Source organism: Tribolium castaneum, chromosome 5, assembly GCF_031307605.1.
Source record: "Tribolium castaneum strain GA2 chromosome 5, icTriCast1.1, whole genome shotgun sequence".
Classification (NCBI taxonomy): Eukaryota; Metazoa; Arthropoda; class Insecta; order Coleoptera; family Tenebrionidae; genus Tribolium; species Tribolium castaneum.
This window is the reverse complement of record NC_087398.1, coordinates 15,290,905-15,317,268: the sequence shown is the minus strand read 5'-3', so window position 1 is coordinate 15,317,268 and position 26,364 is coordinate 15,290,905. Positions and strand designations below refer to the sequence as shown.

The 26,364-nt window shown below is 29.6% G+C and overlaps 1 protein-coding gene across 3 annotated transcripts in view; it reads right to left on the bottom strand.

Moving 5' to 3' along the window:
* Positions 1-26,364, bottom strand: part of Dh44 (Diuretic hormone 44) — a 123,910-nt gene that overhangs the window by 91,757 nt on the left and 5,789 nt on the right. The window contains exon 1 of one of the 3 annotated variants that reach the window (XM_015979669.2): positions 1,388-1,606. The exons of the other annotated variants lie outside the window; for them this stretch is intronic. The gene's annotated coding sequence lies outside the window, so the exon portion shown is untranslated. Of the gene's footprint in view, positions 1-1,387; positions 1,607-26,364 lie in introns of those variants that run through there. 3 annotated transcript variants of the gene reach the window in all.

Sequence of the window (26,364 nt, the reverse complement as noted above, 5' to 3'; positions counted from 1 at the left end):
TTGGATCAATTTTCACCGTACCTTCAGTTTTTAATAACCTCTGCTTCCTTGAAAAGTTTTATTTAAATTTCATTATTTGCTCAAGAATGTAATGAATTTTTAATCAAACTGCAATCCATCGAATGAACTTTTATTTTAAATAAGTTGTATTTGTCGTAACATTTTTCTCGTTTATCTACCTACTTATTTCAGGTGATAAATATGGGAAATGATGAACATAAGTCAGCTAGTTTAATACGTTGTGATCACGCTACGAAATATTTACCAGAATTCCCATGGTGGAAAATCGTGTGCTTCCTTTCATTAACATTTTTATTTTGAGAAGATTTTATGTTTTTTTTTGTACAGTTTATCTTACCTATATTTTACACGAGTCCAGGAATACTTTTTAAAATTCCAAAATGAGAAAGTAAGTTTTCACTAAAATTATACTATGTTTTTGCAAGGGCTCGTAAATCTTTAGAATTAAAAGACCGTGCAACCTTAATTAATAATTTAATATACAACTGTTATAACTGACATTCTAATAAGTTTTAAGTAACTTTAAAGCTGAAACAAAAAACTAAAAATAAAACATATAAATATTCTAAAAAACTTAGTGACTGAAGAATTGAAACACTGAAAAAAACTATGAAATTGAAAAAAGAAACACTAATAAATTTGAAACATTTACATTCTAAATAACAATAAAATATATTAAGAGACCGAAAAGCTACAAAACTTAGAAAGCAAAAAGCTGAAATACAAAAAAATAAAAACAGTGAGAATAAAACTAAAGTGACTGAAAAAGTAAGAAATCAAAAAAATATACAACTGCAAAGTAAAAACATTAAGAATTGGAAAATGAAATTATACGACCATGAAAAAAACATGAAAAACTAAAAAATTTAAAAAATGAATATAATAATAAGAAACTAAAAAGCTGAAAAAAACTTAAAAATATTGTGATTAAAACACTGAAATTGAAAGCCAGAAAGTCTAATAAACAAAAACTCTATACATGTAAAAGTAAAAAAAAATGTAAATTGAGAAATCTAATGTATTGTTTTTTTAATTGAAAAAACATACCATTTTAAATTAGGAGTTAAACACGTCTTTGGGATGTTTAAAAATTTTTAGTGTGCAACAAGTTAATTTAAGAATTTAGGAAAAATGTCCAATATTTACATTTTTAACAAAACTGATTTATTTCGAGTTGAAAATAGCCAGTTAGGGTTTCTAGTTATCACGTTACGAAATATTTACCAGAGTTTCTTTTTGTTTGTTGTCGTAATAAAGATTGTGACTTAAAATCCCATGATGGAAAACCGTGTAATCAGGTGTACTTTTCCAGCCAACAAGATGATTAAAAATCGCTCAGCAAAATAAAACTTTGTCCAGTTCTTACCTTATTGTTCGTCAAAGCCGCAGCTAAATTCAACAGGTTGGTGAACAAGTTTCGGACTTATCTCCCTTCACAAAAGGCCGAAGAAGGAGTTTTGGATCAACTCCAATTCGATCGAAAGAGCACCGAGTCGCGAGCGACGAAACTCCGCAAAGTTGCAGAAAGCCGATGGTGATGTTGTCGACTGTTAGTGGTAAAGATCACGCAGGTTATGGACGTCGCGACGGTGATAGAGCGTCTTTATAGGCAGTGACATGCGCGTCGGTCATTACTTGATGCTGATGGCTCATGACTTCATTCCACAAGAATCAAAACGACTCAACAGCCGTTAGGATACGTTAAATTGATATGTGGATATTGGGCTTTGATGTGCTTTTTTGCATCGCTTTGAGGCAACGCACCACTAACTCGTATCAAAAGACTCTGCGATAATAATAATTGGCGAAAGCAAAAAGAATAAATACGATTTAGGTCACTGTTAACACCATTGCTGGAATAATGCACATGTAGGTCTTTCCAGGACAAAGAGAAATGCTTCCAATACAATGAATTAATTATTTGAAAAGAAGCCAACAAGTGGTAATATTCCAGTTATGTACACTCAACCACTGTGTTTTTAAAAACTAACCAGTAACTCTAACAAATAAAAAATATTACTAATGTTAAAGTAAATTGATTTAAATTTAGTCGCAGAATTGTAGTAAAAATTAGTATGCAATCGCTGTTTAATTATTTTTCATTTTATTAACTTGTGTTGCATTTCAAAAAAACGAAACAATCTTTATTACATTATTTGATAGAATAATACAGTATTGTATATGCTAGTTTTTAAAACGGAATAAAAATATCATTTTTTGATAAATTCATAAATTCCTAATTTATAATCAATGGTAACTTTGTTGCTTTTGAAGAAAAATATATATTTTACATTCATAATATTTTCACGGGATTTTTACTTTTCTAGCTTCAAAAACAATGAGTAGCAAACTGCTCTAAAAACACATCGGATAAATTAATCACTTTTTTATTTTTAGTTTCATTATTAGCGATGCTCCAATTATCCAATAAAATAAAATTTTGAAATGAAGACTTTTTTCGAGAATTTTAATAATTTTTTTCTTTAACATCAATAATATTTCCATGGCAAGTTCATGGATTATTTTTTATAACAATTTGCGGCCAATTCTCGAATTTTCCACAAAATTTTTATAATCACTTTGAAGTCTAGTCTAGGTCTTTGCAGGAAACAGAGAAATGGCTCCAATATAATGAATTAATTTATTGTTTGAAAAGAAGCCGACAATTAGTAAATATTTCAGTTATGTTAAAACACGTACGTACGTAAACATGATTCTGTTAGATATTGTTATATTCAAGTACTTAATTGCTGGATGACTCATAGATAATGCATAAACCGAGGGGAAACTCACTAAATGATATATCCGTATTTATAGATATTTTTAAATGTTCTTAAATTATTCACAATAATTTCAATTACAAAGCAAATACAAAGTCAAATGCAACCTAAAAAATATAATCAGTTTTCCGAAAAAAGTTTTGAACATTTTTTTATTTTTTATACTCCTTTATTTTTCTAGTAAATACGGGGTTACTTTGCCAAAAGTACCTTTCACTATACAGAATGCTCAAAGACTGGCGCACCAATTCAGTGGTACGCTGTTAAGAAGCATGTGTAGATCACGGAAAAAATCTTGAAAAAATTCCTAACGTCATATTTTAAAAAATATGGAGCTACAAATAATTATTTTTTTTAAATCAACATTCAATGAATTTATTTTGTTTTCACGGGACCGATAACAAAATTTTGAACAGAGTTTGCCGTTTGTTTAATCTGAAATGTTTTTATGACAAACTGTGCAAAAATAGCTGTGGTTAGTAAGAAATTTTTTACAATATAACTTGAAAATTATCACAGATAGGTATAGGGAATAGTAATACAGATCCATGCAAAAAAATTTTTTCTTCATCTAGTAAAATAAAAATTGAAACATCCTATTTGGAAAAATTAAGTTAAGGGTACTTGAAGTTATTCAAACTTAACCTTAAAATTTTTGGGTTTATTAATTCTTTTTCAATTTTAAACGTACTGGAGAACAGATATAGGTTTTTTCTTTGAATTCTCCAAATATTATTTTAAAAGGTCTAAGATTTGCAGGTGCAAATGCAAAAATTTTCAAAAAATCTTAAATATCTCAAAAATGGTTAAACTTTGGTATAGGAAAAGCTGATACAACTTCCTTAAAATTACTCAACTAATTCAAAAACGCAGTGAAAAACATAGCTTTCCATTTAAAATAAGAAAGTTGATAGCGACTTTCGGTCTAACCGGAAGTGCTGCCATCTTGAAAATACTTTCATTGTGCAGAACTTAACGGATTATGGCTGAGTACCAACTTTCAAATAAATATCATTACTAGAATTTTCAATACTTCTAATGTGGGGTTTAGAGAGAACAGCCTGTATACATACTATGTTAAAAACTAATTCTTGCATCGATTTCAGCGTTTGCTGCTAAATACTTAATGTTTTTCGTTATGTATGTAATTTTTTTCAACATAATTAAAATTAAATAAAATTAAAAATATGAAAATATTAATTTATGGAAATTTTATTAATCCTAGGGTTATTTCAAAACAACAATGCTTGATTTTTTAGTTTTTACTTATTCTTTGAAGTATGCGACCTTTTTTGCGATTTTTTTTGAGATGACAAAAAATAACAATTATTACAGCTACTTAATAGTAATAATAATTGATGAGTTCAGTAATTTATTTATTTTATGGTAAGGAATTGTAGAAAGATTCCGAAAAAATTCACAGACATAGAAAAAATAGTATATAGTGTTTTATAGCAAACTTTGAATTCTGTGCGATTATTAATTTCTGAGATATATTGAATCTATTGTTAATCAAAGACCTAATTTAAAAAAAATGCATTCTTCTGAGTATTGTTAATTTTGCATTGACAATTTTGGTAAAATTTCTTTATAAACTATTATTATTAAATCGATGAGAAAACTATCTTGAATCAATTTAATCATTTACCTAAACGTAATATCAAGTGGTGAGTATAATTATATTTTTGGTTACACCTAAGAAATTTGAAATAGTATCATCATTGATTCCCCTTTACATATCTTACCCACTTATCGCCATATTTAGTGAAACCATATTTTTTTTTGTAAATGTGGTAATAAAATCAGTAATTCTAAGTTAAATCTTGTTTATGAGTTTCCGCGTATTATTTTTCTTCTTTTACAAAAAATTCTCGAACAGGAAAATTTCAAAATTTGTGACGTCATTGGTTTTTGAGTAATGACATCATCTTAATTTTTTTTTAAAACAACAAACATTTTTACTGTTTTTTATAGTATATTCTTTTATTGTTCCAGCAAATATAAAAAATAAACGAAATAATACAAGTTATTGATATAATAACAACAACACACCGAGGGCTTCATCCTTTTATTCCTGCATTATTTTGACACGAGGTGTTTCTTTTCCATTAGCTTCTTGTATTTTAAAGTTTTGATTTACAAATTATCCAAAATAAAAAAATAATCACACTTTACAAAATAAAATAAGACAAGATCATCAAAATGAAATTCCTTGTGTGCAGTTATATTATTGATTTTTTCTATTTCAGTTCATTATTTTTTAATTTTACACATTCTACTTTGTATATCAGAAAGACAAAAAATTGCACAGATCAGCAGATTTCAAATCCATCATTCGTTTTTCTGTGTCACATCAAGTTTTCTAAAAAATTGAAATTGCAATAATTTTTACTTGTTTCAAAAAATTAATTAAATCATTTTGTCTTTTCGGTTTTCCTCTAAGTTTTACCAACTCATATTCTGATCAGATACATGTAAGTTACAACACCCTGAGGAATGTGAACATGGATGGATGAACAGTGATCACTGTTGGTCCTTAAAAAAAATTTCTCCCATATGTAACTTTAAAAAAAAATCCAAATGTGTCACACGGAACAGACGTCATCTAATATTTGAAATAAATAATTTTCTCGAAAATATTCAAGAATAATAATAATTTCAAAAATTTATCATAATTTTTTTATTTGTGTAGAAAAACTTGATGTGATGGAAAGAAATTGTGGGTACTATTGAATTCAAGACACTTAAAATTTACAAAAACACCTCCCACACAATTTTCATATGTCGTTCTGTGTTATCAACAACAGTGAAAAGAACAATAATGTTGTAAATTTTCAAATAATGTTAAAATGTAAAAATTAAAAAATTATAAAAATAAAAAAGAATATTCTGGAATAAAGTTGTTATAATTTAAAAGGTTTCCTAAATAAAACTTAGGATCTTAATGTGTTAAGTTTAAAATTAAAATTTTAATTTTTTTACTGATAATACTAAAACAATTTTAGTTGCATCTTCAATGCACCAAACTTCTTGATAATTTCTTTAATTCGAAACATTACTTTGTACAGCGTCATATCTTGTTTTAAAATATAGTTATTTCCATATTCACCTGAATAGTATTAAACACAATTATCTATAAATAAGCGTACACATTTTTAGTAGTGACTTTGCTCTCGGAATAATCGTAACGCATTATTCAATAATTGAATTATGGCATAAGACCATGATCTTAATTTTTGCTGCCTGTCTGACTCAATCACTTAAGTCTAGACTTGAGGACTTAACTAGTACCAATGTCAAGAACGTGTGCTAAAAAACACTCGCTCATAAACATAATTTATCAAACTTTGCTCATTTTGCACATTAGACAAGGCGCACAAATAATAATATGGATTTGAATTTTTCTCATAAAAATCTACATTTTAATGGAAGGATGTAGCAAGAAAGTTTCAAATGAAATTTTACAGTCACAATTTGATTTATTGGTAAAGAGAACTTGCAAATTATATCAACACAAAAGACTTTTTAGTTCTTATTAATCTTACATTATATTTTTAGAATTGAAATGAGCATAGGTGATAAAAAGGCTGTTTAAAATTTTAATAAACAGTAAAATGCATATTTGTGTTTGGGTCACAAAGGCAAGGAAATGGTATTTTGTTCAAACGAAATTTAAAACAATATAAAAATAATATGTTTTGTTATTTTCAATATTATTATTATAATTAAGAGACATTACGACTCACAGTTTCATGAGGCATCGATTACAAAAAAATGTTCACAACATTAAATTTTCATTGAACATAAAATGTTACATAAAACTTAGTTTAATAATAATAACAAATATAAACAAATATGTCATTTTGGGCGTAGTACAGTTATTTTTTAACTTTTTTTAGCTCGAAAGCTTAGCGAAATCTTTTGAAACAAACTAAACCAAAATCAAATGATTTGTAATGTTTCATCTAAATATGTAGGTAATATTTTGTCCTGTTCAAATCCTGTGGACTTGTTCGTAAAAATATGTGACTTTAACGCAAAAACTATATAATACGCAAAAATAGTACGTGTGTTTTCAGCCCATTTTAATGAATTTTATTTAAAAAAATGCATTTTTAGGAAAAAAAAAACTGAATAAAATTTTAGCAAAACTCGGAAGTGTAAACTATATAGAATGATTCTTTTAGTGCCTACATTAGAAACTTTTTAACTTCTAATATAGCTAGAGTTTTAAAATTTTGTATAAAATCTAAATCGACCATTCTGAGGTGAACTAAATTCTTTTCAAAATGGCTGAATTTTCGGAACTACGAGAAATTGGCGCCAACTTTGAAATTTTAAACATTAACAACCTATTTTTATTGCATTTTTGAATTCGCCTCTTAAAACAGAATAAAATGTACCGCAGTTGTTAATCTTATCTGTTATAGAATTTGGCGAATCATTCTTTTTATACAAATTTTCATTTGCGTGGGTCATTTAAAATGTCACGGCTTGTGAACAATAAGTGAATAATTCATTTTGTACTTGATAGTCAAAGATTCAAAAGATCTTCTCAAGTCTTCAGGATTGTCAACTGGTAAATTGCAACGCTGCAATAATTTTTTGGAAAAAATTTGAACAATTATTTGATTAAAAAAATGATTATTAAAACAGTTTTTTTAATGGAATTTGTAATGACCCTGTTTGTTTTAATGGCAATCAAAAGTACATAAATTTTCATGCAAACTTTTATTAACATCTTCTATGTTTGATTTGTTTACCATTTTCATTCAAAAAGTTTAGAATTCGATGTCAGACTAACTGAGTTACTTTACATAATTCTCTAAGTTATAATAAACTATAATTAAATATTATTGTTTTAGTGCATATTGAATAATAAACCAGGTAAAAAATAAATAAAATAATATAGTTTGTCAATTGTTGACCATTTTGCAAGGCCTACTTGATTAACTGTGAAACTTATGAAGTAAAATCCGTTTTTTGTAATTTTATTCAAAAACTGTAAGATATAGATATAGAACGTATTGATAAAAGTTACCGTAAATATCAATGTCCTTTCGATTGCCATTAAGAAAATAGGGTCGTTCAATTTGAAAAATCTGAATTATAGAAGTGATTTGAGAACAATTTAAAAAAAAATCATACTAGCCATGAATTTTGACAGTTAACAATTTTTAAAATTATAGAAGACACTTCGAACCTTCGGTTATCGAATGCAAAAAAAAATCACTTATTGCAAAGAGTTCAAGAGCTGTGATATCTTAAATAAACTATAACAGACGACTCAGCTTAACAAGGTAAATCCAAATACGTATGGTAGCGCTCAGCTCCGTTTGCGTGTGCGTCATCTGACATTTCTGTCACTACGTTTACATAGCAGGGGCATAGCGGTGACAAACTATCAAATATTTTTTGAGGTTACGAAGTGTTTAAATTATGAGTTGTTACAAAAAATACAGATTCACAAAACAAGAACTAATAAACGCAGAATCAAAAACCTAACGAAACGCAAATCACAAAACACAATAAACGAACGGAAAATACTTGCAATTAACACCGATAACACTTTCGACAACCATGCGACGACGTCTATAATTTAGTGTCAATGTCAGGTTGACAAATTCGTGACACTTGACGGTGTTGTCGAAGTACACATGTAAATTAATGTTCAAGGATACCACCCTTAGATAGCCCTTAGCTGTTTAAATTTGCATTGTTTTTGATAATTTTTTATAGCTTTGTGTTGGTAATGAAAAAATGAAATTGATGACGCACACGCAAATCGAGCTGACCGCCACTATAATAAAAATGTGTGATTAATGTTTAAAATTTCAAACTTGTCGCCAATTTCTTGTAGTTCCGGAAATTCAACCATTTTGAAAATAATTTAGTTGGACTCAGAAAAGCCAGTTAGGATCGTATACAAAATTTTAAAGCTCTAGCTATATTAGAAGTTAAAAAGTTTCTAATGTAGGCCCTAAAAGTATCACCCTGTAGTTATTTTGAGTGTAAAAATGCACTTTAACGCTCGAATTTCTACATTTCGTCAGAAGAATAAGAAATCGTTTTAATACAGAACATGAAAGGATAGTAAATCTTTAGTGAGTTGGATTGAATTAAGAAAAATAGAAAATATAATTTTAGGGCATTACAAATTTCAAAATGTTTGAGTTCAGAACGGAATTTTTTGGGCGAATGTTGTAGATGCAATTTAAGTTGTGTATACGAAAATAAATGAATAGACAAAATAACTACTAAATTTCATTAGTTGAAGACAGAAACTAAAAGCCAATTATGATTAACACAATCGTCTACCAAGATTGAATTTTCATCTCTCTGTCTGCTATTAAATCGAACCATTAAACCTTGCAAGCTTGGAGCAGTTTCAGGTTACAGGAAAGTTTCTTTTGATGTCATACATGATACACATACGCAAATCTTTTAAAATATTGATTCTTGCAAGCAGTTTACTTTCAAATTTTCTCTTCAAAATTGCACAAACACATTTAAAATTGCTCTGCGTCTTTAAAAATAACGAAATTGTTCAAGAAACCGAAGAAGTGACAGGTTGTGTCGCTACCCACCTCCGTATTAAAAATAAAATGGAATTATGTTATGGCGGCATCTAACATATAACTTTATCGCGATATTATGACAGCAACAGACGCTCCAGCCTTGCTTATGATGGTATTACATTCGCCCTGTGCGAAAATTGTTCTCATCCCGTTATAATTGCGACAATTAAACGGCAAAAAGCGAGAATTTCGCCGAACGTTATGCAAGTTTGTTTCTTTTTAAGGGCGATTTACAAAAATCGTGACCTTTTAGCAACGCACGAATACATTGAAGATGAAAAGGATAACGCACTGTATTCAACAGTAGTGATATTTCTGTGATGGAGCAAGTCAATAGTAAACAGAAGTGAAATTTAATAACGAATCTGAAAGCGGACGTGGATGCATTGATATGATTTAAAAAAGGTTTTAGCAATATTCAATGTGTTCCAACTTAAAAACCGAAAAAAAATTCGTCGGATTTATTAGACTTCAGATAAATCACGTGACAAGTTACACGGGGATTTTCGTTGTTAGCAGAAACCTTGAAATGCCATGAACGCCAAGCTTCCGTTCGAAAGCTCGCCTTTGATACGTGCACATCACCTTAGGTGATTTAGATAATTAAAATGTGACTTTGTAAAACTGGAAAGTAGAAAATACCTGCGTTTAAAAATTCTTTACTTAATTACGTACGACGCAATAAATGTCGGTTTTTTTCTGTGGATTAAAAGGAGCTCATTTTTCATAATGCCATCAACCGAAAGAAAGTAGTTTCAAATTGACTAACAAAGTTTTTTGATATCAAACGAGAATTTCAGACACAACACAAAGGTGTTTGAGAGCGAGCCGTCGAGGGTAAGTTTATTAACAAAAGAGCAGTTTCTCCAGGAAATACAGATGTAAGAGGCAACTTATAACTTAAACTCATGCCAACAATATTACGCCAAAAAGAACAAAATTGTTGGCGCTACGACCACAAAAGTTCAAAGTGCTGTCTTTATATTTACCTTTTTAACAAAGCGATTTTATCGCATTTGTTTACCATGAGTTCTCAATTTCTAAACCTTAAGCTTCAAAGCATTTTTAAGAAATTAATTCATAATGTAAATCCAAGACAACATTACAATTTTTTCGGTATAAATTCATGAAAGTTATACTTACAGTTTTTCAATATTATTCCGAGTGTGGAATCAAGAAATTTTTCAGTAATAAAAAAAGCGATTTGTTATTTGAAAGCTATTACGTATACAGCCTGAACTAAAAAAATGCATAAAATTCTCAGCGATGTGAAAATAGTGTATTATGATACGAGTTTTATAAGACTCATTTTGTCGCACGCACGGATTTAGATAATAGATAATAGAGTAAGTGCGACAAAATGTCTTATAAACGAGATATCATACAGTATTTTTTCTACTTCGCATTTTTTGTACCAAAAAGAATTTATTTCGAAATTTAGGGAATTTTGTGGCAGTTGACATCATTTGCCCACTGGCCGTGCAATTAAATTAATAATTTGTATCGTCATTACTTTATTTGTAAAATGTATTCTGAAAGTCTCCAATTTGTTTTGCAATGATCCTCTCAACAACTACGGGCTTTTGAGGCAAATACGTGGAATTTAAAAATTGGCCAAAGGATAATGATTAATGAGATCTCAAATTATTTACTTGCACATTACTCGAAAGGTGTTCGAAGTGGCTATATATCAGAGATAAAACAAAAGCCTCTAAAGGTTCATATTTGATTAATTTGATTAAATTATGCACTTGAAGCAGAAGCCGACTGACACTGACAGTTCTCTCAGATAAAAAAAACTAGGTTGTCAACATTATCCAACTAAATTACCCTGGTTTTTAGTGTAATTATTATAGCACTCCGGTGGATTGTAATGACCTCATTACAAAACCGAAATAGAAAAAGTCCATTATTGACCTTTAAATATTATAAAATTAATCTTTTTTTACAAAAACCATAAATACCAACCTCCTGAGTCCCCTAAAATTATTTTCAATTATACAGAATGTTTCCTAAATTAGCTACCATGCAAGCTTATATTGTTTTTAATGGAACATATATTTTTTGCATTTTTGAACGTAGTTTTAGCATTTATGTTTTTAAGATTAATTGTGTTGGTCGATTATGCTTTGTATTTTAAATAATTTGATTTTTTTTAACGAAAACACGCTTCTTAAAAAAATTGGTACATAAAATGTCAGAATCTTAGGAAAATAGAACTTTCACCAGTTTAAAGAAGAAAGGTCAAACTTAAAGAATATATCGGGTGTGTCAAAAGTCGCGTACGCTCTTGAGAGTGGATAGTAGTGCCTTTTTTGACCGCTAAAAAAATAATAAAAAAATTATTGCTCCTTATTTAGGATGTAGTAGTTCGTAAAAGTTGCAAAAAATGTATACTTTAATGTGGAATTGTAGAAAAATCAGACCTGCTAACTGTCTTTAATGATTTTACTGATTACTTGATTTATTATCTAATTTTTCAAAAAGAATTGTAGGTAACATTTCCGTTGGTTTGCAAAATGAATGTTTAAACACCAGTTTAAAAGTACATTAACATTTGGCAATATTTAATAATTTTGGTCAATATTTTTCTAAACGTATGGAAATAGGTGTACTTGTACGGCGATGCAATTTTTTGTTTTTGGTTTCAACCAAATAAAAGGTTTTGTGATTTTTTTGTATCGAAAATAGTATAGCTCTATCTAGCTGTTCCTAAGAGCCTATCCGCTTTTGACACACCCGATATATTTATTTCTTAGCATACTGTAATCAAAAAGTTAAAAACATGAAGAGGTTAGTTAACTTGGGGATGTTAACAAATTGGTTTTTAAAAATTATTTATTTTTATTATTTGCATTACGACAGAATCAAGACTCAAGACTGTAAATGCGTATTTCCCTGACTGAATTTATAATAATAATTCCTGCAGGACTTGCAAGGTTTTTGATGATCACATCAGTGTTGGAAAGGGCAAATTGTCAATGGATCTTTATGGAAGGTTCTATGCTGATTCATGGCACGTGTGTGCTGATAACGATAACATAACTGGTTTGTTACAAGTTGAATAACTTAAAAAGTTTAAATAGAACACTAATTTTTTTATCTTTGCATCTAAAAGATCTTTAAATTTTCAGGACAGGAATTCCGCTGTTTCGCATGTAAAAGGCAAAAAGTCATTCGCCGTCACATATTTTATATACTCTACGTCAACTAGCCAGGAGAGGGTCCATCAGTAGCGGGTAATAATTAATAATTTATTTGTCCATCCGGGTTTGAGGACACACATTTTTTTAAACTGATCCTTACGCAAAATTTTCCACTGACTTCGAATCCGAAGTTCGATTTTCTGTTTACAATTGTCTTCATAATGCAAAAGACGTTTTTGTCATTTTTGTGGAAATTTTTGAAAAACTTAAAATTGGTCAAATTTTGTGTTTACAACGTCATGTCTTCCTTCTGGATAAAACTAGAAACTTTATTTGTTTTGCAGACGATTCCTCAATGAATGTTGATTCTAACGAATAGACACAAGTTTTAGATTTGACAAAATAAAAGTGAGAAAATTGCAGTTTTCTAGTAACGTTAACGAGAATTTTTTTTATCTTAAAAGATAGACCTATACAGGTTGGTCAACGAGTAATCATGAGCCTGAAAAAGTTTTTGAAGCAACCAACATTACAATTCATAAATAACGTGGATAGTAAAATACCTGGTTTATTACATTAAACATAGTGACCACACAGCACTTCAACATTAATTTAAAAAGTCAAACCTAGTGTCAAACCTTTCTGAGTTTGTAATTGAATTTAGTGAAATTTTTGTACTTAAATGTTCAGCAATGGTTCTCCTTTATGGAGAATATTTGAAAAATGCTCCGTAGGCTGCACATTTATACACATACAGGGTGCTCAAAAACTGGCGCACCAACTCAATGGTACCTTGTTGAGAAGCATGTGTAGATTACCGAAAAAATCTTGAAAAAATACCTGAAGTCGTATTTTAAAAAATCTGCAGCTTCAAACTTATTGTGTTAACTTTTTCAGTTTTTATTATTTTTTAATGTTTTTATGTTTCACACCAAGTTATCGTTCCCTAACAAAACGATGAATAATTATTTTTAAATTTCCTATCAGTCTTTAGCAGCTTTTTGAATTTAAAAAAATCAAAATTCAGCAAAAAAAACACAGTTTGTAGATGTGCCAACACTTTGAATTATTTCCTAGGAAACCGTTTCAAAAATAATTTATTTTTATTGTTGCTCAAATTCTATTGCGATCGTGACTGTTAGACAACGTTGCCACATATCATTTATTTAAAATATTCACCAATAACTTTAATATAAAGAGTTTTTTTATTATTTTTACTTTTATATGTAAATAATTCTCTTCCACACCCCATTGAGTTGGTGCGCCGATTTTTGAGCACCCGGTATAATATCCAAATAAATGGGCTCCAAGTGATACATTTTTCAAACACGTTCAAACTAAACTGCTGGAAAAATTGCCTCCAATTAAAAGAAATAAAAGAAGAGAAGCAACATCAGCTGAAAATGAAGCTACAGTTGTTGCAGTTATTAATGAAAATAGATGGATAGGAAGGAGTTGCGTGTATCCTTGGCTCTCTAGAAGTTCCGATATGACGCTTTTTGATTATTTTGCGTGGGAAGTGCTTAAGAAAAAGTTTTATAGTGCACCTATTCTGCCGTGCTAAGCAAGAACGTCGTAACTGACTTTTTTGTCAAATTTGAGATAACACAAAATCTGAGATCAATAGTGCAATAACTTTGATTCTAAATAACTTTAATAGATATTATCCAGAAATTAATAAGACGAAATACGTAAATAAAATTGACGTATGTGGGGTTTGTGCAATATTACTTAGCAAGAAAGTCGTAACTATAAAATGTATATGAAACCCACTCATTAATGAATCAAAAATTGTATATTTTCTAAAACATTAGGTACCACCAAGTTTGGTTGATTACCAAGTCGAATTACAATTAAAAAAACAAAAAAAAGTGTATGACTTTGACGACTTTGTCAATTCGGTTGGAAGGACGGGTACAAGAACTAAAATTAAACAAATGAAAATTGAAAACTTTTTCAAATGGCAAGACTACAGTTCACAGTACAAATTGACCAAAATTATTAATCGACCTTACCTAAGCGACATGGTTAACGTTACGTTTGAACGAGGAAAAAAAAACATGAAATATAAATGCAGTTTTGATAGTGACTTTATAGAGTTAAATTTCATAACATCAAAGTACGAGAAGATGAAAATATTCAAAAAACTCACTCAAAAACACACAACAAATGGCATAGATACAGAAAGAAGACAGGAACTCTTAAAAAAATTTAAAAATATTCTACCAGAAAACCGATTGATTTTTTGGCAAAATTTGCTTTTATTTCAAAAGTATAGTACGCTAGGTGTAATTTCTTGGGTACATTTTTTTATAAATTTCCTGTTGTTACGTATTATTTCATTTGTTTAAAGCCGTTAATAAATATTTTTGTAGTTACGACTTTTTTACTTAGTTACTTTTACTTAATAAAAAAAAATAAATAAAAATTAAATGTCGTATGTGGAATAACAGCGATTTGGCAAAATAATGGATACAATTGCATACATATTTCCTTTTTACAAATAAATTGTTAGGTTGACTTCAATATTCCATGTTACTAGCATTTAAAATAACAGTGCACTCTGAAAATGTAGAAAACAAGACATACCTCAAGATTCATATAAAATCAGTTACGACGTTCTTGCTTAGCACGGCAGTATTGTTGATCGGAAACATTTAAAAAACCAATTTGTTGGAGAGTGTGCGAATACTGCGTCTAGAACACTTGCTAGTGCAAAAGGATTATTTTTAAGAATTGATGCATGATGTGAAAACTGTGGTCAGATCTATAAATACCTTTTTGATTAAGTTTGAACATTTTGAATGTAAATCAACTTATTTACGTTTGACTAAACAAAATTCTAAAACTTGAGTAATGTCGATATGACTGATATAAATTTGTCAAAAATAAGAATACGATCATTATGTTTAATTATTTGAAACCAAATATTTTACTATCCACGTAATCTATGAAATGTAATGTTAGTTGCTTCAAAACTTTTTCAGGCTCATTATTACTCGTGGACCAGCCTGTACATAATCGAAATGAAATGAAGCTAATAGATCAAATATGTTTTAACACTCACATATTTATTGCAATTTAAATGTACTGCAAAATGTGCTTGAAGTGGCTTTGCCACGTATTTCCCTTTGTACTCGTAGTGTTGCCTAGTTGTCAGTTTTCTTTTCTTAGAACTCACAGTTGTGTATATACGTTTAAAACTACATTTATTGAGCAATCTTTTGTAAAAAAGTTTTTGGCTTTATCCAGAAGGAAGATGTGAGAATGTAAATGAAAAATTTTACCAATTTTAAATATTTACAGAATCCTTACAAAAGGTCTTTTACATGATGAAGGCAAACCCAAACAAGAAACTAAATTCGGATTCTAATTCAGCAGAAAATTTTACATAAGATTAAGTGTTTAGTAAATGAGTTCGTTTTTAAGGTAAGTGCTCCCCGGCCATAACCCACGAAAATGAATGTACGACACTGATTTGAAGCGAGCGCACAATTCGGAAGCAAAGTTACCGTTGGGGGCGCCACTGAGCTAGGTCGAAAACAGTAACAATAAATGGCGGGAAAATGTTTATTCGGATATTTTGAGCGTTGTACGAATTGTGAGGGTTCACAATTATTACATTGCCAATGCGGAATGACTATTGTATCTTTGGTGGAAGAAACGAATGTTGACAAATTAGAGATGACGAGGAAAACACGTATAACGAATGACTGTTTGGTTCACTTTCTTTATTGGAAAATTATTACAAAGAGATTGAAAAGCCTACCTTTTGGCATAATTTAAGTTTAAGTGTATTAGTAGTTGTTAATCTTAATTGTAATTTTGTTGATTTATCGAAGTATTTCATGATTTTATCAGTGGAAAAATTCTAACCTAAAATTCACAAACTTCACTAATTTGTTGGTTTCTTGAGCCCAACTTTGTGTTCGCTGTGGTCCATTACTAAAGTCTTTAATTAGACAACTGTTTGATAACAATTTGTAATGAAAATTTAAATCTTTTTCACTTTTTATCCACTTTCAAATTCCAACAATAAACACTTTATACCACGAAAAACAGCAGAACCAAAGTCAAAGCTAGTATTTACCACCACGCACTTTTAAAGTGATTCTCTCTGATGTAAGCAATTAACACTATACACGCAAAATTGTTGAACAATTTATTAGATGTCAATTAAATGTGGAATTAACGAAAATTTCGTTACTGTTTTCGACATAGTTCAAAAGCCATCACCAGAGGGCGTCTAGTTAATTTTATTTCCGAATAAAAGGATCGTTGATTGACAATTTTAAGTTAAAACAAAAGCAACTTTATTTCCAAGAGTCCACTATACACTATCGGACAAAAGTAAGGCAACATTTTGAAAAATATAGAAATTAATGTCTATCTAATGTAAATAAATTATGATCGGGCAAACTATGGTATTATTAAAAGAATCAAAGGAAGCTACTGTCATTAATGTCAAGTAATTATTTATTAAGGTTGAAAAAAACCGCTTTGTTGACTTGTGGTGTAAAAAAGGATTATTTTAAGACGACAAAAGTAAGGCAACATTTAGATTTTTTTCAAAAAATGTTATAATGAAAAATTTGTTAGGCCAATATTAACAGTTCGTCTTGTGCAACAAGAGCCATGCCAACGGGTACACCAATTGGTAAAGAGTTGAAAGAAAGAGTGATAGATGCTTTCTTAAACAATGAAAAACAAGCGGATATTGCAAGAAGATTTCAACTGCCTAGATACAGCGTGTCTAAAATAATTATTCGCTACAACGAAAGAGGACATTTAAACAATAATCCAAAATCGGGAAGACCATGAAAAACCACTATAAACATGGACAGACGCATTAAAAGAATTTCGGAAAACGATCCATGGAAATCTGCATCTAAAGTTATAGCGGAAATACCAGAAGTAGGAGTTAGTACACGAACAATTCAAAGAAGACTGGTTCCAGCAAAGCTTTTTGGTAGACGTCCTGCTAAAAAACCTTTGATTTCCGAAAGAAATAGACGCGCCAGACTTCTATTTGCAAGAGAACATTTGAATTGGACAATGCAAGATTGGAGGAAAGTTCTGTTTAGTGACGAAACTCGATACAAATTATTTAATTCGGATGGAATGAAACGTGTGAGACGGCCAATCAATACATGATTCAACCCCAAGTATGTTACACCCACTGTTAAACATGGTCATGGTAGCGTTTTTCTGTGGGGGTGTTTTTCGTGGAATGGTGTGGGTCCGTTGAGCTTTATTGAGGGTAATATGGATCGATTCATCTATAGGGACATACTCCAAGATGTAATGCTGCCGTATGTAGAATGGGAAATGCCTCTTCGTTTTATCTTTCAGCAAGATAACGACCCCAAACACACTTCTGCATTGGTCAGTGAGTGGTTCCAAAATAATAATATTCATGTTTTGCAATGGCCTGCCCAATCACCAGACCTCAACCCAATTGAGAATTTATGGGAAGAGGTAGAGCGACGAATCCGGATACAAAGATTTCCCAACAAGCAATCTTTGATAGATAAAATCAAGGAAGTGTGGTCAAATCTGGATGAAAATGTTATTCAAAAATTAATTTCTTCAATGCCCAGACGGTGCCAAAAAATTATACTTAATAACGGCTATGCCATAAATTATTGAATTTTTCGTTCTATTTATTTAAACTTTAGTGTTGGGTAGTGTTATGTAAATGTAGAATCAAATAAAATTTGAGTTGAAAATATTTTCTGACAATGTTGCCTTACTTTTGTCGCATTAATATCTGGCTTTTTTATATTTCAAGCTAGTAGTATGTCATAATAATTACCCATAGGCTATCCATTTTCAACACGAATAAGAATATCTTTAAACATTTATTATAAAATTAAACTCAAGGTAAATACCAACTCTTAAAATTTAAAATACCAATATTTGTATATTTTTCAACATGTTGCCTTACTTTTGTCCGATAGTGTAGGTGCAAAAGTAATTTATTTTTTATTTAACACACATTGTTGAATGTTCAATAATGTTCAAAAAAACACCTTTTTTTATTTTCGGAATTTATTTCTCAACTAAATAAAGCACTTACAGCATTTTAAAACACTTTTGCACCTACAGCCCGAGTAAAAAAATGTATCCTTTCAAAAACGTTGTTCAAAGCGGCATTAAAACACCGATGAAAATGGCTGAAATTCGTCGCTTTTTAGCGTGGATATTCTTCCTTTTAAATATGTTTTCATATACAGGGCTTTCATTTCAAAAAGATTCAGTCTCAGTAACTTTTGACATAGAGCAAATCTATTTTCAAGTAAAAACAGGTCGCGAGGAGGAAGTTCAAAACCAACATTAGTTACATTTTAAAATCTTAAATAGCACTCCCTACTTTTTCAAACATTTTCGGAAAGGAAAAAAAATTACTTATTATATTATACAATTTTAGAAAGTACATACATCAGCGCCTGAAAATTATTCAGTATTCTGGATGCAAATTTTTTTAAATGTATCTGAAGCTACTCAAACAATAAATTAAAACAGATCTGTTGCCTGCCTTCTTTGGTTTTTACTTCACTTTCGAGCAGACGCATTTTTCAACATATAAAGGTCCAAAGAAACAGAAAACCTTTTTCCGGATACTTGTTTTATTTTATAAAATATATTAAAAAAAATACGTATTCTGGAAAAGAAACATACCATACATCATCCACTATAAACTCAAAGGTCCTCACACAAAAAGTAATAATAATTATCACAATGGTTACACAAGGGTTTCTACATAAAGTTATTCTAGAGTTGTTAATAGGACTGGCTTTGAATAGGACAACAAAAACAAACTTAGACAATTTTACTCAAAGGTTTGCAAACAATTACAGGAGTAGCATCTCAGTAGCATTAAAATACAAAGATATTTTGCTTCTTTAATTTTGTAAAACAATAATTAAAATCCTCCTGTAATTATCAAAAATTTAAATATTACAATGTTCCATCCGTTTATGTAAAAAATTACTTTTAACCGCACAAAGTTAGGTGAGACAATAGATCACGTGACCCATTCGTTTGAAAATAAAGTATGATCCATTTTCATCCCAAATGTAAACAACCAACTTTCATCACACAAATATAAAGCTTTGTGTTTGCAATTAAATCCGCTTGTATCAAAATTTCACAAAATTTTTCAACATTTTGCGAAATTGCAGTCTCAACAGCCAGGGGAAATTCAGAGCTGAAAGCTCACTAATATCCTTACAACGTACGCTAGTTAATAGAAGTAGCAGCATCTTCGCCACTTGATATTTTCCATTTAGAATAGTTAAACTTTAATTGCGTCTCATGTAAACCCAGTTTATTGACAATAAAATATTCTTTGTGTAAACTAAATTTAATAATTTCGTGCGTATTTTTACTAATTCAATCAACAAAATTCCAGAGATATTGATAAAAGTTCCCAACAAAAACTTACTTACTAAACTCGGCTCACTGCCGGGAAAATATTTACATTACAATTTATCAAAGTTACATCAAGAAAACAATTCACCTCGTGTTAAAACCCAATAACACAATTCGGCTCCCTTCGATCAAACTCGCCCTTATTTATCTTGAAATTAACATCACATAAATCATCATAATTAAATAAGCCTGTTTTAGTGTAGTGCCGTGTCATTTACTCATCGATCACTTTTAAAATCGTACAGCAAACATTGTTTCTGAAGATTAGATAGTTCAGGACATTGCGCAAAATTTTCCATTGAAATTGTGCAAGAATCGATGAAATTATTTAAATCAGTGTTACATTAACGTGCTTGATAAAAGCCCCATTTTATTTCATTATGACAGTGTTTAAACGACTACTTTGTGTTCAATGGACGTGTTATTTCAATTAACTGAAACATTCCATATACGTAACGACACATCATCTATTTCTATTTCTTGCTGGGTCAATATTTTGCCGATACATCACACGATCAAAATATTTGTTCGCAATTTATTTGAAACAATTTCGGTTTATTGAAACTCACTTCGGCGTTAAATATTCATTTGGCAAAGCGATCCGGCACAAGAAGTTAATATTATTTGATGCAGTTGCATCTACTAGATCTAACTTTACGATTTCGCTGATTAACTAGAAGCTAGCAAACTTGAAGTGCAGATAATTGTGCGAAATTTGCGAAACAAATTTTTATTATTGACGTTTGAGATTTCCAAGTTGTAAACAAAATTAAATAACGCTTCCTCTCCCTCCAGCGATTTGTATAATTCAATAAAAAGCGTTATAACCAAAGGCGCAATAATCAATTAGATTACTTAAGTGTAAAGAAGACTAAAATGCGTGAAATTATATAATTTGCCATTTAAATATACATTAGTTGATTCAGAATGAGACAAGGGAGCGAATATTTAAAACTCGTCCCATTGTTAAACGGTTTTGCAGCTATTACCATTTGAATGCAAGGAATTTATTCAGATATAATATTGCGAGATGTCTGCTGGATTTAAATTTCAATTGTTGCTCAATAATAAAGCGAAAAAGTAACAAATTTTTGAGAGAGAAGCTTTGCAGCTCAGCATTTTGTATTTTAATACAAAGTGTTCTGTCTAAACACCATTTTAGAAGTATTGTGAGTTTCAATAATTATATTTATTTGAAAATTTAGACACAGCCATAATTAGTTCAATGAAAATATTTCCCGGTTAAACCGGAAGTTGATATTAACTTTGTTATTTTAAAAGAAATGCTGTGTTTTTTGTTGCGTTTTTCGATTACTCGGATAATTCTATGGCAGATTTATCTACAGCCTGATCCGTCTAAACCTCACATTAGAAGCATTGAAAGTTTTAATAAAGATAGTTATTTGAAAGTTGGTACTTACTTACTCTACACTTTCGGTTATACTGGAAGTCGCTATAAACTTTCTTATTTTTAATAAAATACTATGTTTTTCACTGTGTTTTTAGATTTGTTGAGTTATTTTAAGGCAGCCCCCGAGAACTGTCAAAACCAAACTGTCAAATAAAAAAATATGTGTTTTTACACTTTTTTGATCTTTATGCAACCTCCAACGGGCGAATAAATTTTGAAAAGAGTAATTTAAAAAAATCTCATTTTTAAAGAATTTTTTGTATTAGCATTTCCTATACCCATCTGTGATAATTTTCAAGTTATGTTGGTTTTTTGACATTGTAGAAAATTCCTTACTGAGCACAGCTATTTTTCCATGGTTTGCCATAAAAACATATCTGATTAAACAAACGATAAACTCTGTCCAAAATTGTGTTATCTTTCTGTAAAAACAAAATAAATTCTTTTAATGTTGGTTTAAAAAACTTTCATTGACATTCATATGTTGATTGGAGTTTTATTCACACTTATCAAGCATATCAGGTGACCTGTTATCCACTAGTGGAATGACAGTTTATTATATGATACGAATTTTATAAATCACATTTTGTTGCACGCACGAAATTAGTGCGTAAGTGGAGTTATGAAGTAAGTGCGTCAAAATGTTCTATAAACGAAATATGATACAGTGTTTTTGCTACTTTGCACCTTTTTTAACAAAAAAAGCAATTTCGAAATTTAGGGAATTTTTGCGCTGGCCGTAAATAGTAGTTTATTAAAGAAGTAAAGAAATGTTCTTTATTATCTGTGAGTGATGGGATTCTGAAACAAGTGCGGAACACGAGCTTCAGAAAAGAATCACGAGCAGATAATGCCAACTTTTCTTTACATGTATAATACTCTTATAGGTACAATGATAAATTTTTATAAAAATTTTTCACCGATTCAATAAAAAAATTACCAATAGAATTTCAAACATCACCAAATAGAATAAAAATAAAAATTACTTTCTACGTGTAAGTTTTAGTAATTAACAATAACCAACGAAATAAGGTTTAAAAAATTAATATCGACAATTTTTTCATTTTTTTGAGTTCTAGTTGTGATCCGAAATAAAAATATTATTTCTAATTTTGGTGGATGCGCCGGGATAGACAATGTTAAATACATATGTGTCATTATAACGGTACGTTATCTACTTAAAACCAAACATTTTGTACGTAGTGTAATACGTTTTCGTCTGTTTGAAAAATAAAAAAAAGTTACATATAGAGTGTATCAAAAATATGTGTATTAATTTTACCACGTAATAACAGACATGAAATACAACATCTTTTCTGTATAACGTTTTGCAAAATTCTCATTTGTTATTTTCAATGTTTTTTTACTTTCTTTTGTGCAAACGAGCCGGTTAGTGTTTAATAATTAGTTTGTATTTACAGCAACAATTTTCACTGTTTAAATGTCCGTTTCTTTCACAACGAAAACAGTTCGGCTCTTTTACTTTTGTACCCATAGGTGGGTACACGTTTCAGTATGTTATCTTTTTCTAAGTTTTAAGTCAATTTGCTAATTTTTTATTGTAAAATTATAGTTAGAAAAGATGTTTCATTTGTTGAGCTCTGTTACCTGTTAAAATTAGGACACGTATTTCTGATACACCCTGTATATTAGTTTTTTGACAGAATAAATTCTTCAAGGTCTTATGAATCGAGTTTTTTGTACTTTTTTTTGTAGTTTGACCCCTTTTTGCCGTTTTTAACAAAAATTGTTATTTTGTTGGATTTAGGGCTTCTTGTGACTGTTGGTAATGTAATAATTTTCAAAGCGAAAAAGTGATTTAAAATTTTTGTTTTATGTTTATTTTATAAATTTGTAGTAAATTTGCAAAACTTTTATTAAAAAATTACAAATAAAAAAGATGTTTTATTTGTCGAGCTCCGTTACCTGTTGAAATTAACACACGTATTTCTGATATATCTGTAGATACTGATTTTGTGAAGTCAAAAATAATGTTATTTTTAGTTTTGATCTATGGCGACCAAAATTTTGCGAAAAAATTATCTATGTTTGTAATTTAAAAAAATGTGCTTAACATTTAAGAAAAGAAAAAAATGTTTGCTGTCATAAGTATGTCTTAAAAAAATAAATAAAATCTAAACCGACTTATTGCAAAATTTTATGGAAGTAGAGTTACAATTGTACAGATAATTCGAATAAAACAAACTTTCCACTTACTTTTACCTATCAATAAAAAATCATCAAGATCACAATAATTGAAAATTTATGTCAAAATTGTGTAAATAATCTGAAAAAAACAGTTTGGTCAAAATTTTTGCTTATATATCTTTAAATAAAAAAACATTAATATTAAATACATGTCAAAGTATGCAATTAACCTAAAACGACTTACAGCCCTTTTAACTACGTAGTGTATTTATTTATTTTTATGGCAAACTTGTCAAAATTATTGTACAAACATTACGAATAAATAAAGTACCTACTACTAGTAAAAAAATTCAATATCACTAACAAAAATTACTTATGAAGTAGGTATAGGGAGGTACTTTCTTTGAGATAATTCAGGTAATTGTCTTATAATTCCAAATTGTCTTTATTTGTGTTTTACAATTATTTGTAGTTGTGAAAATAATAGACGAAATACGGTTGATTTTAATTTTTACAAACTACAATAAAAATTGTACCCTTTTATACTAAATACTTAATTAGCTATTTTTGAACACAAATTTTTAACAGTCGAATTGAATTATGCAGGTAATCTAAATAAACAACATTGTCAAATGAATTTGTACTTACCTAAAATTTTAAAATAATAATACAAGTATACGAACACTGGTCAAAGCTTAAGAAATGCGTTTTTCATACATAAACTGATATGTATAGCAATTTGTATTTTCAATGTAAAATATTCCTTATTGGACACAAGCAGTTATCTAAAAAGTCCTAAAAAAAATTAAGAACCAACTGTTTTTTTTTAAACTGAGGGCACACTGCAAAACGTCTTGGACACTTTTAGAATATATTTTAGGAATAAACTACTAACTACTGACGATCCAAATGATATATTTCCTTAAATTTCGAAATGAATTTTTTATGTTAAAAAATGTGCACAATAGAAAAATACTGTATAATATCTCGTATATAAAGCACTTTGTAGCATTTTCTATTATGGCACTTTTTTCTGCGCTCGTCGTCTCCTAATTCCGTGTGTGCGAAAAAATGCGTCTTATAAAACACGTATCATAATACAAAATTGTCACTGAAAATGTCAAAAAACTAAAGTCAAAATAGTTTGGGTAGTTTTTACCCCACGCACCCCAGCTTGGGACGCCCCTGATTATTTTTTTTTATTTGATTCCCGCATTCGATTGGGCGTATAAAAATTACTAACTGTATCAAATTTTGTAATTTTATCTGTAACAGTTTCTGAAATATTAAAAAAAAATTCACTAAAAGAAGCACCCCTTTTAGAGGGTGTAGCTCCCTTACGAAGTATTTTTCGATGTTTATAAAAAACTTTTGTCTTAAAATTGAATGTTCTATCACCTGTTTGTAACAATAAAAACGGAACACCATGTATATAAAATAATGTTTTTATACTAGCATTAAAGGAATAAGAAAAAAATTTACCGATGGTAGCACATGATTGAAATTAAATTCATAGCTTAAGATTTTTTTACATTGACCTAAATTAAATTAAACATTATTAGGTATTGTTATTAAAAATAAAATAATTGCCAAGTTAAAGCAAATGTTAAAGATAACATGACAGTTATGTAATTAATATTAACTATTTAATTATTGGTTTTCACTCAGTGAACATTTGGCAATGAAAAACATACATTATTTACAAAAATCGGTAAATAATGAAACTACAGTAATTGCTTTTTCCGTGTTGGTTGTTTGTTTAATTTTTTTACCTTTGTTAGTATTAAAAGCAAACAAAACTAGATTATGAATAGATAATATCAAACTTGTGTACTAATAAAAGTAGAATGATATTGGTTATTACTGTCATTTGTATATAAAAATAAAATAAGTTATTAAAGTTTGTTTAATATTCATAAAAATTAGCCGTAAACAAAATATTTAATACATCATTAAACCAGCTGCAATAAACCACCGTAAAATTGCAGTTAGTACGCTAAAAGAATAATCAAACAACAAATCAAAGATTCTACCTTAGGGCATCACTATAATCTGAACTAATCGCCTTTTGGATTTTTTCCTCTTTATCAGGTCAAAACAGTTCACAATTTTAATAATATGCGCGAAAGTTTGTAAGTGGATTAGGACTTAGGAAGTTCCTCCGCGATATTCCTTCATCAACTTGACTTTAATTAACCAAAAATAGGGAACCTTTTCGTTGTTTGCGCCATATGGTTGTTGTGTCTTAGCATCAGGAGACAAGTTTTTTGCCAAGGGTTCACTGACGGTCATTACTATGCTAAAACCTCTGTGGCTTACCTACGCCCAAGTAAAATTTGCATTTATCACTCGTATTGTTCGCTAATAATCCGAATTTAGTAGTTTCTATAAAAGCGAGAGATAGTTAGGATTTGTTGCGAATATGTTTTACATAATCAAGAGCACAGCCTCTGCAGTCTATTCCCACACAAAAGCCAGCATAAATCCGGGAGAAAATTTCGATGTAAAATATCCCCTTTTATCTACGACATGATAAACTTTTATTCGGTCGGGAGTGTTATGATCCGTTTACATCTACTTTGCGCGAAAATAAAAAACGGTTATTATCTTTATGGTCATCCAATATTTGTTCGGCGATATTAAAACTACATCATCTGTTGCTATTTTTAATTTTGTTTCAAATAAATCGAGCTAATCCTATAGCTTAATACGCTTCCTCTTAACTTAATTGAAACCAAATCCCACACCTTGCAGTTTCTGCATTCTTACCCGGAAAATTACTGTCAAAATTTATTACCATCACCACCGAACGAACCATTTACATAATTGAACGAAATTACTTTTTT